The sequence below is a fragment of the Lygodium microphyllum genome, chromosome 24 (genome assembly GCF_053477565.2).
Source record: "Lygodium microphyllum isolate KBCC chromosome 24, Lygodium_microphyllum_v1.1.10, whole genome shotgun sequence".
Taxonomy (NCBI): Eukaryota; Viridiplantae; Streptophyta; class Polypodiopsida; order Schizaeales; family Lygodiaceae; genus Lygodium; species Lygodium microphyllum.
Genome location: NC_141158.1, coordinates 97,072,942 through 97,087,604, shown reverse-complemented (window position 1 = coordinate 97,087,604; position 14,663 = coordinate 97,072,942).

Genomic DNA, 14,663 nt, shown 5'->3' with positions numbered 1-14,663 from the left:
ACACACATGAAACTCTATGCTGATGAAAGACGCATGTATTTGGAATTCCAAGAAGGGGAATTGGTCCTTTTAAAAGTGCCTAAGTCCCGCTACTCCACTCTCAAAGAGGGCAGCAATAACAAGCTAGCCCACTGCTTCTATGGCCCATACCGCATCCTGAAGAGAGTTGGCAACTTACCGCTTAGAACTTCCCCCTACCACCAAAATCCACAATGTGTTTCATATCAGTCAGCTGAAACCTTTTGTAGGCTCCTCAGTGGACTATGTGGAAGAACTTCTCCCCATTGATGAAGAGGGCATCACTCAATATGTTCCTGAAGCAATCATTGGGTAGTGAGATAAGCACTTATGATCCCGAAGAATACCTCATCAAATGGCAAGGCCTACCCTTGGAAGAAGCCTCTTGGCGCCCAGCAACCATCCTCGATGAATTTCCCTACCTCCGTGAACCCCAACTGCTGGAAGACTAGTCGGTCATGACCCAAATTGCCCACTTTCCGCTCGCAGATTGCACACTATTTTAGAACAGTTTTGTACTTACTCAAATCCAATGCATCTGCATTCTACATAGTTGAAAGTACTCGTCATAAGCTCCGTTTTGACATATAGTATGCCCCATTTGGAGCTACCTATCAAAAGTTATGACCAGTTTACTTCAGCCGACCGGTCCAGGACTGCATGCTATCCCTAGTCTCTCCACACCTATTCTTCATTGTCAATGGGCTCTGAGTAGTACTCGGCAACCCTCCCTTAGCCCACCCATCACTCCCCTCTGTTTCTCCTTGTTTTTGAGGGCAAAAACCTTTCGAGTGGGGATGGATTGTAACAAGCGGGATACACACCGACTAGGGTTTAGACACCCCGTCACATTGACCGGGGTATTTAAGGTGTAAGAGCCCCAGATTAGGGCAACCAGTTATTATCAAGATTACACTCTTCACCTTCATTTCCAACTTCCATGGCTTCCTTCTCCTTTCTCTCCTCTTTTCTCTCTTTCTCTCTCCTCTTCTAGTCTTCTTCCTTCTTCTTCTTGTTCTCTTCCTCTCTCCTCAGCTCTCTTTCTCTCTCCCCTCAGCTTCTTTCATTACAGGCTAGGTCCAATTGAGCTCAAGACAATGGTTGAGCTTGAAAATATTGGTAGTCACCTCATGGCGATGATTGAGCAATAATTTATAGTCAATCACTACCCTTCATTCTAACCCAACTTATTATGAGACTACTTCTCTTCATTTTATCATCCTTGCTCGTAACCTAGATTGACCACTAGAGTTGCAACATGACCCATTGATTGATAATATTTTGACTAAAGAGGAATTACATATAGCCAATTGCTTTGCATGACCTTGTTGCTTCTTGATCTGACTACTTACCTTTGTGGATTGATTGCCAAACCAACTAACTTCAATGCTTTTGCTAAATTGGAGTATAAACCAAAATTCTACAACTTGTGGATGCTTGAAATTTTAAAACATTAACTCTTATGTACCTAACCCAACTCATTTTGTGTTCATAGTTTATTCTTTTGCTCAAAATGTTGCATCCACAAGAGCTGAAACCCCTCCAACTTTTGGAATAATGCTACATCTTGTACGAGGGCAAGATAAGATGCATAAGCTCAACAAAATAATATAGGTACTATGGCAAAATGTAGTAAAATTGTCACCAAATCTTTTAATCTTTTGTGCAGCACTCTCAAAACTTCACTAAGTGAATGCAGGATGACAATGGGTGGCAATAGATGACAATGTAAAGGCTTGCCAATGATACTATCAATGGATGCTTTCCCGAAAGATACTAAGCTAGAAACATCACAATAACAACATCATCTGGAAGCCTCAACAAGATCCAAAGACATGAGAAAACCATCAACAACAAGGTCCCAATTGCTTCAACCACAACATACCTTGACTTCAATATCCAATGGTCATCTACTTCTTCAAAAGAAGTTGCAAATTGCTTCCTCAATGAGCACACATATCTTGATTAACACTATAATACTTTAACAACAACAAGGCATTGTGCTCGCAATGTCTAGGCTCAATATTTAATGTTCATTCTATGTAGTTTAGTTTTGTGAGGTTGGTTTACTATCTATAGTAGGCTTCCAATTTCTTCTATCTATAGCTAGGTTTACTATATACAACAACCTTCTAATTTCTTCTATTTCCATTTCAAACTTTGTAAGGCTGCTAGCCTAGTTGTATGGCATTGCATTTATTCTTTTTTTTAAAAAGGCAATGAAAAGAAAAGAACAAGAAATTTGTATGCCACTATATTTATTCTTTAAAAAAAGAGAGAGACAAGAACAAGAAATTTGCATTCAACAAGCTCTACATCACACCTATGGGTCTTTCAGTTGGGTAGATTTGGTGGTCCTGGTTCACTGACTATATCTCTAAACCACTAGCCCTCTTTGCATTCTCCCGCACATTTGCTTATAGCTCATCAGGGTAAGGACATACTCAGGGAGTTTTGACTTGCCTTGGTTAGAAATGTTTCCTTGAAACTTACACTTTTTCCTTGTCCACTTCATTCATCCTTGTGCGATTAGAAGCAAGACAAAAAATACACTTCTATAGAATGATATCAATTACATCAATTGCCATATGCATTGATCCAATAGAGAACCATGTTCTTCAAGGGCTACTTGATTAGACTCTAGCCTTTTTCCATTTTACTTTTTAGGTTTTCCACATGACCTTCTTCAACTTCTTTTTCCTTTAATACATACAATTATTCCCATCTTCATTAACTCAAGATCCCTTGCTTCATTAATCATTATCACAATAAAAGAACCCTTGGAGTTGTCTTTAACTAAGTATTAGCATATATAAACATGTACACTCACATTATTTGCACCATAATCTATGCATGGTTTTAGGTCCTCAAGACCCATCTCCCAAACCAACAACATCATATATTTTGCACACTTTGACTTGAATATCAAATCTCCCACTTTTTGTAGCCTCCAACCCATTTTCCATGACACTCGAGTTCTATTCACTAGAAGGAGCAATTTCTATTCACCAAAGGGACCAACAATCAAATGTATCTCCATGGCAACACCAATTCATTTTCCACAACATTCAAGTTCTATTCACTGGAAGGATTAATAGTCAAGTGTACCTCAAGTAGCAACACAAATTTCTACATGTTTTGTCACCAACCAACCATAATTTCAATCACTCTTTTCCAAAGTCCCAACAACAAAATTAGTCATCTATTGTAGTACCATCATCTTCACCATCAACAAGAACATCATCATCTTCATTAATAAGTTCACTAACAGCATGCACTACTCCTCTAGGACCATTATTTCTTTGGAGCTACATTGACCGTCACAACATTCCTCATTTACCATTGACATGAGTGCCATGGGACTAGTACTCATTTGAGATGGGGGTAATGCTAATAGCTAATGTCAAAGGAAAATTCAAAGAAAGTTTAAAAAAAATACAAAGCACATGTGCTAGCTTTATTTTCTAGAGGATTATCATTTTTTGGAGCTTCAGGGTATTGTTTTTGGGCCCTTGTATTTGTATCATGCACATATCATGTTTATGGTTGTACTATTTTGTAAGAGCTCATTCCCATGCACATTGTCTTATATTCCACATTTATATTTGCTACATAACATTGTAGAGATGGCTTAGTTAAGGGGGACTAGTTAAGAGCTCGCAAAGTGGATATGATACCCAAAAAGTGGTAGAAACCCTAAAATGAAATGAGTGGTGCAAACCTTAATTCATAATGGTTTTAACTGTAATCCTAATTTTGGTTTTTAAAAGTGTGGGTGATGTTAGTTGGATTTATCCATGTTGCAAAAGCTTTGTCAGTGCAATTTTTGAGTAATCAAGCTCTTTTTCTATTCTATCATCTCATTTGAGAGAGAGAGAGAGAGAGAGAGAGAGAGAGAGAGAGAGAGAGAGAGAGAGAGAGAGAGAGAGAGAGAGAGAGAGAGAGAGAGAGAGAGAGAGAGAGAGAGTGTGTGTGTGTGTGTGTGTGTGTGTGTGTGTGTGAGTGAGGAATTGGTGAGGTGAAGCTCTTCTCTATCTTCTTTTTCTTCATCTTCATCTTCATCTTTTCTATTTTCTTCTCTCAATGTGGATGTATTTGATATTGGATGCAAATGAGTGAAGGTATTAGATTGTAGTGCTTGGTTTGCATAACCATCTTTGAGTCTTTAAGCTATTAGACTATAATGTAAATGCAAATGCAAGAAGATAAGATAGGCAATCAGTATAACATGGCATAAAAGATGGTGAAGCAAGATGATCAAGAAGCCATGGAGCGCCAACTCAATAACACATTGACATCACTTGCTCATGCATATGTTCATGTCGGCATTATTAGAATTTTGATTGAAGAACATAAGAAGTTGTTGGAAAATCCTTTGACATGGGAAGAACAAGAACACGTTTGCTAACATCTCAGCCTGCACACACTTGCCAACATTCCATTCTCATGTCCACCTGCCTTCTCAGAACCCATTGCCACCTCAATTCCACATTCCTCATCCATTGCATCACCTTATCATTGTTCGAGGACTCCACTGATCAAGCTCAAGATGGTTGCGAATCTCAAGAGCTCCACTAGATATGAATCTCGATTATCGTGGTTAACCATGTTCTTTAGCTGAAATGTTGTTCTTGTTATCCAACAATCATGGGAGAAGTCATGAAGCATAAGTCCTAAAACTAAGGAGCTTCACTTGATTCCCTCCTTCTACACCAAATATTGTGAGATGAGTAGAGACAAAAAAGTACGTGCACTAGAATAGAAAGGAGAAGGATGGAGTGTATTTGAATGAAAATGGTATTCTAAGTAGGGTTTAATAGCTAGAATTAGAAGCCAACTAATGACTATTGCCAACAAAAGATGGGCTCTTTGGACTTCAACAAATGGTTTGACATATATAGCCCCTATATCCTTGAGAGTCTCATGATTGTCCGCAATGTCAAACATATTGAACTTTCCCACAAACATCAAATATAGGACAAACTCCTCACAAAGGAAGAGCTTCATATTGCTTGTAGATTGGGACAAGGAAGCATGGTGCTTGACATCCTTACATATTTATTTTGCCTCACCTAAGACTCACAAATTCTTGATGCCTATGCTCCACTTTAGTAAAGTCTCAACTTCTTTAACTTCTTTATTTATGGATGAGTGACACATAGCCTAATTTTTTCTTTGCTTTTAGTACCATGTTGAATGCATATTCATCAAATAATGTGTAGTAGGGTGTTGTAAATAAAACTTCTATTGACAAGGATGCAATAATAGAAAGTATTACAGTTGAGATTCTAAATCCTAATCCAAAAGATTCTAAAGTTCCTAGTAACCCAATCCATTAGTTAGCCCAAGCTATATAGACTGAAACCAAAATGCTCTAGAGAAGGTTTGCTCAAATTCACCTATACATCAACCCCACTAAATCTGATCCTCTTGCTACTCTTGAACCTCTACTCATATGCAAATCTCTTAGCAATATGGTTATTGATTTAGCCAAACAATAAAATTCTCTTGAAATAGAGAAGTTGCTCTGCCTTGGCTCTACTTTTTGTATTTTTGCCAAACTATTTGTTATGCTCAATATGGGCCTTATGGATGCTGACATGGTTTAACTTGCTTCAGAATGGCTTTCCACTTAGGACTACATTTATTCAAAAACAAAAAAAGAGACAAAGAAAATAGACTAACAAGAAACATGCACTCACAAGCATTGTATCATACATATGGGACCTAGAGTTAAGTACATTTTGTGAGTCAGTGAACTCTATTTCTAATACCTTAGCCCTCTTTCCATTTTTCCCCCACATTTCATTAGTGCGATGTCATGGGATTTTATGTTTATAGTGTGAAAAAAGGATATGCTATGGATCATGTATGTATGCATACTTGGTCTACAAGAGTTTCAGGACATGTCATAGGATGGAATGCAAAGACTCTTTAAGTTCATTTTTGTCTGGAATTCACTAAGTTTAGCAAGTCAACTAGGTTTGAGCACGAGACCTGGAATAAGAACTTTTAGTGACTTAGGAAACTGAGGAGTATCTGTGTGAAACTTGAGAGTTGTGTGATAGTGAACATGGAGCTCAGCGTGACTTGTGCCGCAAATCACATGCGTGAGCTACAAGGGCAGAGTTGGACCATAGGTGGAGTTACCAAAGGCATGCAACTGGATTTCCACTAAAAAATAGGCTCTGACAGGAGGAGAAGGTAAGGTGTGTCTATTCTATGCATTTTGGGAGAGAGCAGGAGAGCTATGGTGCTATCCTGAATAGGAAAGAATAGGGTATCCATGACCAACAAGGTTTCTTATTGTTTTCATCTCCGTTCACAGGCCTTTCTTGATGCCCAAAAGCGTGAATCTTGCCCTCGGGCTGTAGTGAACCATTTGGGGCAGCCAAAGGAGAGATTTTGCTTGGTTTACGTGCTATTTTAGACTATTCAAAATGGTCATAAATAGGGCACAATCCACAGTCCACTCAATTTGGAAGAGCTTGCAAGTGATCTTAATGCATGTATGTATTGAATACGGCCCCTAAACAACAGGGCAACCTTGGGCAATCATTAAAGGAGTTTATGATTTAATTTGTATGCATTTTGAAGCCTTGATTGAGGGTTAGAATACTCTATTATTGACATGTTATTGTCAAGGCTAAAGTATGTCATTATCTTTGATAGAGATTTGCTAGAAGTTTTTGATATATTTCCTAATTGCAAAGGCTTCTACCTCTATTAGGTTGAAGCTACATGTACTTTTGAGGTGAATACCTATAACAATCAATGGAAGACAACAACATGGATCATGGATTATGTTCATGGATTTGTGTATGAGTTGGACTATTGTCTCAGTGTGTCTTGGGCTTAATCCTCCCTCATTTGGATGTGTTTGGTTATGAGCTATGATTATGAGTTGATGTCTTCCATGTATGACAGGATGCTAAAATAAATTGACAGCTTCACCTCTATCAGTTTTCTTCTACATCTTCTATTTCTTTAAACCCCTTCTCCTTCGTCTACTCCTCTCCCCAAATCTCCCTTCACCCTATTGTCTCACCGCCGTGGTAGACTTTCAACCTCAAATGCTCTGACAGTGCTCGACGTGAAAGTCGGCAAAGGTGTGTAAAGATGGGGGATTTTGTAGGTTCAAGTGGTGGTGATGCTTTACAACATATGATTGCTTTGTTGTAGCAGCAACAACAACAACAGACACAAACTCGATAGAAAGTAGAAAGAATTGATTCCTTAGCTATGAATGCATTGCAGGTAGTGGGACATGAATTGAAGTAGTTAAAGGGTCAAAATGTTTTAGCCTTCATCCAGATGTATGAAGAAAAGATGTTGTTTCATGGGGCACCGCAATATGCATTGAGTCGGTATTTCTCCCATTTGGCAATGCATGCATTGCATGATTGGATTGATGAGCTACATAGAAGAGATTCTGATTGGGCAGCTTTTAAGAAAGCTTTGAGAGAAGAGTTTTTCTTGGAAGATGCAAGCTTGGTAACCAAAAAGACATTTACAGATTGGATTGAAAATCCCAATAAAGGGTTAGTTGCTACAGCTTTGCTTCGGTAGGCGTAGTTGGATGTTGATGAGCAGCAATCATTGGAGAGTTAGAAAATTGATTTGTTTCTGAAGGCTACAGATCTTGTTTTGCAGGAGAAGTTGACTGATCGTTTAGAAGATGCCTCTTCTGAAATGGGGCTAAAATCAGATTGGGCTAATGTAACAGAGGAGTGCATATGTTGGTAAAGAGAAAGTGGATGAAATTAAGATGGGGTATAGGTACTACACCTATTAAGAAAGGGGATGAAATTTTGAGAGAAGAATTTTTGACATCATAGTGTGTTACAAAGGATGTGATGGCTCCCTTTATGAATAGGATGATGCACAATAATCTTAGGTTTTGGGGCTGTAAGAATGCACATAGAAAGCTTGAAGAAGAAAAGTCTTGAAAGCATGCAACACAAAAGTGTATTGAGTGGTATCAATAGAGAAGATTGCCAAGAATAAATATGCCCTAAAGTGAATGGGCATATATACAAGTTTAGGGGGGGAAAAGCCTTCTAAAGAGGAAAAAAGGATGCTTGGCATTCCTAAGTGTATTTACACACATCACTATTGAAATACGGTAATAAATCCTCATTGGTAGTGATGTAATGCAAAAGTGATAACAAATGTAGAAGACAAAGTTAAAGAAAGTCAAAACACATGTACCACATTTATTTTTTGGATAATTATTAATTGTTTGAACTTTAGTGCATTATTTTTGGAAACTTCTACTTATATCATGGACATATCATATCTGTGGTTATATTATTTTGTGAAAGCCAACTCCCATAGTCAAATTTGATGCAATCGCAACTGCTCTATGGGTTGGGCATTTGAAAATGTAATTGTAATAGTTTAGGCTATGTAACACTGACCGGGGTATTTAAGGTGTAAGAGCCCCAGATTAGGGCAACAAGTTATTATCAAGATCACACTCTTCACCTTCATCTCCAGCTTCCATGGCTTCCTTCTCCTTTCTCTCATCTTTTCTCTCTTTCTCTCTCCTCTTCTAGTCTTCTTCCTTCTTCTTCTTATTCTCTTTCTCTCTCTCCTCAGCTTCTTTCATTACAAGTGGTATCAAAGCTTCAGGCTTTGGTCCTTTTCCTCTTTTCCCTTTCTTCCTTTTCAAATCCCAAAAACCCTAGTTACTTAGCTTACAGGTACATGTACAACAAGAAGCACTGCAGTTAACTCCAGCTTTTTGGAGCAAGCAGGAGCTATGGTTGGAGTCTTAGACATATCTGGAGGTAAAACAGTTAAAATAGCAGGTCGTCACTTCTTTTCATGCAAATTTTAAGGGTTCCAGGCCAAGTTTAGAGTCCCAGGAGTTGGAGGAGGGCAAAACCTCAGTTACTTTTTGCCTCAGCCCTCTTTCTCTCTCTTAATCCTACAAGCTGCTATGGCTGCCAGCCCCAAAAAACCCCAATAAATTTGACCTAAAGGTGCTCCTCGACATCAACCAGCCCTGGGACCTCTTCTCTGACCCCCCAAGCTCCTGATCAAGAGGTGGACTGGGGGGATTTGCTGTCTAGGAGGCCTATAGGACAGCCCCGCAATTTGCGGCGCATTTTGCACTAGCTGTCTTGCTCCCCCTAGCCCTCCTGCCACTTTCCCTCTTGCTGCCCTCTCCTCCCTTCCATTCCAGGGCACTGCTCCAGCTCCTTGGTCTTCCCCCTTTGGCATCCTTGCTCCCGAGAATCAGCTCCCATGGTGGATAGCAGCTGGGATTGTTTGAAACACCTTGGGGCAGCCATGGATTCTCCTAACTAAAGCTTCCTCTGACCTGGAGAGCTCAATCCCACAACCCCTTCAGCCCGTGAAGGATTCCTCTTGCTCAGATGAAGCCATTGAGCTCAGCATGCACGGGAGCTTTGCAGGTAGCCATGAAAGCTTCACTTGAAGCTTCATGTCCTTGAAGCTCAAACTCGGGGATACGCTTGGGAACCTTCTTCATCAGGAAGAGCACTCGAAGGCTGAAGCACTCTTCCACGGATGCCCAACCAACAACCGGAATTCATCAATGGAGCAAGCGGCATCATGACGATTCGGGCTTCAACGGTCATCACAAGCATTAAAGAGGTATGCCACTCTGATCTTAATCTCTCAATTTAGCCACTTGCTGAGCTTAATCCATTGTTGGAGAGATTCAAGATTGCATACAAGCATCATACCTCTTCCCAGGATTTCATTGTAATGGCTGATATTAACCCCTACTTTGTCTTATGATCTTGGAAGAATATTAGCCATTGTAAATTGGGTAAGTAGGAACCAGTGAGTCACTGGATTGCCAAGGTAACCCCTACCCCAACCCTCATCATTCCTTGCATCTCATGAAAAGGCCCAATGTCTTCTTTCCAATGCATCTCATGCTGATTGCTAATTAAAAATGTCTGCCATGTATACTTCGGTAGAGGAAAAAGGCCGATGCCATCTCTACTTACCACTTGCCACGTGCAGGTCCATTGAGTAGCAGTCTAGGTAACGATGAGCCGGAACCCCCGAGCCCCATCAGAAATGAAGGGTTGAGCTCAAGTACCTATGTACTTGAGTTCATGCCACCTGCAGTGCAAGAAGGCAAGGGCAAGGCTTTGATCACCCCCATTTCTACCCTCCTGACGCCCGTTACCACCACTGCCATCTCTACTTTGACTCCTAAGCAAAGGCGATGGGTGGCAACCTTACAGAACTATGACTTTGACATTTCACACATGCGGGGCAAGGATAATATTGTGACTAATTCTCTCTCTCGAATGTGGGCATGCAGAGTGTCATCTATCTCAGAATTGCACAGTGATTGGGTTGAAGAGCTCCAGGAGGCTTACTTGTTAGATGACCATTTTAGCCACATATTTCAGAAATTACAGCATGGGGTTATGGCTAAAAACTCCCAATATCAGCTCAAGCATGGCCTTATTTGGTCCCATGGCAAGATTGTCAAAATGCATTCTTGCCCCACTGCCGGTCACTTGGGTGAAACATATGACAGGATTGCCAAGAGCTTTCATTGGAAAGGCTTATGGGGGGACGTCAAGGACTTTGTGACCAAATGTGTTCCATGCCAACAGAACAAGGATAGTACGCTCACGCCCGCTGGCCTCTTGTAGCCTCTCCCCATCCTTGACGGGAAATGGACTCACATCACAATGGACTTTATCACCGGCCTTCCCGTGACTAAGAGAGAGTGGAATAGTATCTATGTGGTAGTTGATCGCCTCATCAAAGCTACCCACTTTATCTCCACTAAGGTCCAATATACTGCCTCTCAAGTGGCCACTCAGTTCATGGAAAATGTCTTCAAGTTGCATGGCTTACCACAAATCATAGTACATGATCAGGATGCAAAATTTATGAGCAAATTCTGGCAGACAATTTTCACCTCCATGGGGACCAAGCTTGCTCCATCCACTGCATACCACCCTCAGACTAATGGCCAAACTGAGAGAGTGAACAAATGGCTTGAGACATACTTGAGGCACTTTTGCCATGATGTACAGCACAATTGGGATATGTGGCTTCACTTGGCTGAGTTTGCATACAATAACTTCACACACCCTAGCATTGGAGTTTCCCCTTTTGAAGCCTTATATGGGTATAAGGTTCCCCTTCCTATAGTCTTGTTTACTGATAAGATCAATCCTCAGAGTCAAGCTGAATTGGATCGCATGCAAGCTTTACTTCAGCAATACAAAAAAGAATCTTCAGAAGGCCCAAACACACATGAAACTCTATGCTGATGAAAGACGCATGTATTTGGAATTCCAAGAAGGGGAATTGGTCCTTTTAAAAGTGCCTAAGTCCCGCTACTCCACTCTCAAAGAGGGCAGCAATAACAAGCTAGCCCACTGCTTCTATGGCCCATACCGCATCCTGAAGAGAGTTGGCAACTTACCGCTTAGAACTTCCCCCTACCACCAAAATCCACAATGTGTTTCATATCAGTCAGCTGAAACCTTTTGTAGGCTCCTCAGTGGACTATGTGGAAGAACTTCTCCCCATTGATGAAGAGGGCATCACTCAATATGTTCCTGAAGCAATCATTGGGTAGTGAGATAAGCACTTATGATCCCGAAGAATACCTCATCAAATGGCAAGGCCTACCCTTGGAAGAAGCCTCTTGGCGCCCAGCAACCATCCTCGATGAATTTCCCTACCTCCGTGAACCCCAACTGCTGGAAGACTAGTCGGTCATGACCCAAATTGCCCACTTTCCGCTCGCAGATTGCACACTATTTTAGAACAGTTTTGTACTTACTCAAATCCAATGCATCTGCATTCTACATAGTTGAAAGTACTCGTCATAAGCTCCGTTTTGACATATAGTATGCCCCATTTGGAGCTACCTATCAAAAGTTATGACCAGTTTACTTCAGCCGACCGGTCCAGGACTGCATGCTGTCCCTAGTCTCTCCACACCTATTCTTCATTGTCAATGGGCTCTGAGTAGTACTCGGCAACCCTCCCTTAGCCCACCCATCACTCCCCTCTGTTTCTCCTTGTTTTTGAGGGCAAAAACCTTTCGAGTGGGGATGGATTGTAACAAGCGGGATACACACCGACTAGGGTTTAGACACCCCGTCACATTGACCGGGGTATTTAAGGTGTAAGAGCCCCAGATTAGGGCAACCAGTTATTATCAAGATTACACTCTTCACCTTCATTTCCAACTTCCATGGCTTCCTTCTCCTTTCTCTCCTCTTTTCTCTCTTTCTCTCTCCTCTTCTAGTCTTCTTCCTTCTTCTTCTTGTTCTCTTCCTCTCTCTCAGCTCTCTTTCTCTCTCCCCTCAGCTTCTTTCATTACAGGCTAGGTCCAATTGAGCTCAAGACAATGGTTGAGCTTGAAAATATTGGTAGTCACCTCATGGCGATGATTGAGCAATAATTTATAGTCAATCACTACCCTTCATTCTAACCCAACTTATTATGAGACTACTTCTCTTCATTTTATCATCCTTGCTCGTAACCTAGATTGACCACTAGAGTTGCAACATGACCCATTGATTGATAATATTTTGACTAAAGAGGAATTACATATAGCCAATTGCTTTGCATGACCTTGTTGCTTCTTGATCTGACTACTTACCTTTGTGGATTGATTGCCAAACCAACTAACTTCAATGCTTTTGCTAAATTGGAGTATAAACCAAAATTCTACAACTTGTGGATGCTTGAAATTTTAAAACATTAACTCTTATGTACCTAACCCAACTCATTTTGTGTTCATAGTTTATTCTTTTGCTCAAAATGTTGCATCCACAAGAGCTGAAACCCCTCCAACTTTTGGAATAATGCTACATCTTGTACGAGGGCAAGATAAGATGCATAAGCTCAACAAAATAATATAGGTACTATGGCAAAATGTAGTAAAATTGTCACCAAATCTTTTAATCTTTTGTGCAGCACTCTCAAAACTTCACTAAGTGAATGCAGGATGACAATGGGTGGCAATAGATGACAATGTAAAGGCTTGCCAATGATACTATCAATGGATGCTTTCCCGAAAGATACTAAGCTAGAAACATCACAATAACAACATCATCTGGAAGCCTCAACAAGATCCAAAGACATGAGAAAACCATCAACAACAAGGTCCCAATTGCTTCAACCACAACATACCTTGACTTCAATATCCAATGGTCATCTACTTCTTCAAAAGAAGTTGCAAATTGCTTCCTCAATGAGCACACATATCTTGATTAACACTATAATACTTTAACAACAACAAGGCATTGTGCTCGCAATGTCTAGGCTCAATATTTAATGTTCATTCTATGTAGTTTAGTTTTGTGAGGTTGGTTTACTATCTATAGTAGGCTTCCAATTTCTTCTATCTATAGCTAGGTTTACTATATACAACAACCTTCTAATTTCTTCTATTTCCATTTCAAACTTTGTAAGGCTGCTAGCCTAGTTGTATGGCATTGCATTTATTCTTTTTTTTAAAAAGGCAATGAAAAGAAAAGAACAAGAAATTTGTATGCCACTATATTTATTCTTTAAAAAAAGAGAGAGACAAGAACAAGAAATTTGCATTCAACAAGCTCTACATCACACCTATGGGTCTTTCAGTTGGGTAGATTTGGTGGTCCTGGTTCACTGACTATATCTCTAAACCACTAGCCCTCTTTGCATTCTCCCGCACATTTGCTTATAGCTCATCAGGGTAAGGACATACTCAGGGAGTTTTGACTTGCCTTGGTTAGAAATGTTTCCTTGAAACTTACACTTTTTCCTTGTCCACTTCATTCATCCTTGTGCGATTAGAAGCAAGACAAAAAATACACTTCTATAGAATGATATCAATTACATCAATTGCCATATGCATTGATCCAATAGAGAACCATGTTCTTCAAGGGCTACTTGATTAGACTCTAGCCTTTTTCCATTTTACTTTTTAGGTTTTCCACATGACCTTCTTCAACTTCTTTTTCCTTTAATACATACAATTATTCCCATCTTCATTAACTCAAGATCCCTTGCTTCATTAATCATTATCACAATAAAAGAACCCTTGGAGTTGTCTTTAACTAAGTATTAGCATATATAAACATGTACACTCACATTATTTGCACCATAATCTATGCATGGTTTTAGGTCCTCAAGACCCATCTCCCAAACCAACAACATCATATATTTTGCACACTTTGACTTGAATATCAAATCTCCCACTTTTTGTAGCCTCCAACCCATTTTCCATGACACTCGAGTTCTATTCACTAGAAGGAGCAATTTCTATTCACCAAAGGGACCAACAATCAAATGTATCTCCATGGCAACACCAATTCATTTTCCACAACATTCAAGTTCTATTCACTGGAAGGATTAATAGTCAAGTGTACCTCAAGTAGCAACACAAATTTCTACATGTTTTGTCACCAACCAACCATAATTTCAATCACTCTTTTCCAAAGTCCCAACAACAAAATTAGTCATCTATTGTAGTACCATCATCTTCACCATCAACAAGAACATCATCATCTTCATTAATAAGTTCACTAACAGCATGCACTACTCCTCTAGGACCATTATTTCTTTGGAGCTACATTGACCGTCACAACATTCCTCATTTACCATTGACATGAGTGCCATGGGACTAGTACTCA